Raw genomic sequence first — 1091 nt, 5'->3', positions numbered from 1 at the left:
TCTCTCTCTCTGTGTGTCTCTCTCTTTCTGTCAGTTTTTTTCTCTCTCTTTCTCTCTCTCACTCACTATCCGTCTCTCGGCATTTTCTGTTTCTCTGTCTCTCCCTCTCTCTGCATCTCTCTCTCTGTGTCTCTCTCATTCTGTCAGTTTCTTTTTCTCTCTCTCTTCTCTCTCTCTGTCTCTCTCTCACCGTCTCCGTCTCTCATTTTCTGTTTCTCTGTCTCTCCCCCTCTCTGCCTCTCTTTCTCTCTGTCTCTCTCTCTGCCAGTTTCTCTTTCTCTCTCTCTCTCTCTCTCTCTCTCTGTGTGTGTGTGTGTGTGTGTGTGTGTGTGTGTGTGTGTGTGTGTGTGATTCTCTCTCTTCCCTCTGTCAGTCTCTCTCTCTCTCTCATTCTCTCTCTTCCCTCTGTCAGTCTCTCTCTCTCTCTCACTCCGTCTCTCATTTTCTGTTTCTCTGTCTATCCCACTATCTGCCACTCTCTCTCTCTCTCTCTCTTTCTCTCTGTCGCCCCCTCTCTGCCTCTCTCTGTGTCTCCCCATCTCTGCCACTCTGTCTCTCTCTGTCTCTCTCTCTCCGTCTGTCTCCCCATCTCTGCCACTCTCTCTCTGTGTCTGTCTGTCTGTCTCCCCCTCTCGGCCGCTCTCTCTCTCTCTCTGTCTATCTCTCCGGACCCCAGTCCTTTTGTATTATGGTCCAAGGCCGATGTACATTAAAACAGTTCTGAGTTCCGAGTTCTCTCAGTATCTCTCATTCTCTCTCTTCCCTCTCTCTCTCTCTCCGTCTCTCATTTTCTGTTTCTTTATCGCTCCCCCTCTCTGCCACTATCTCTAATTCTCTCTCTTATTCTCTCTCTCTATCTCTCTGTCTCTCTGCCCGCACACACACACACTTATACACAAACATATACGTTGTGTGCATCCCGCTGACACACAGTAAATACATTATTCGGTGAACACCACACACACACACACACACACACACACACACACACACACACACACACACACACACACATTCACACTGTTTCGCCGCGATATGAGATTCAGTATTGATGATGGTTTTAAAGTTAATCAATGTAATTTGTCACAATT

The sequence above is a fragment of the Babylonia areolata genome, chromosome 32 (assembly GCF_041734735.1).
Source record: "Babylonia areolata isolate BAREFJ2019XMU chromosome 32, ASM4173473v1, whole genome shotgun sequence".
NCBI classification, from domain to species: domain Eukaryota; kingdom Metazoa; phylum Mollusca; class Gastropoda; order Neogastropoda; family Buccinidae; genus Babylonia; species Babylonia areolata.
This window is presented reverse-complemented; position numbering follows the sequence as displayed.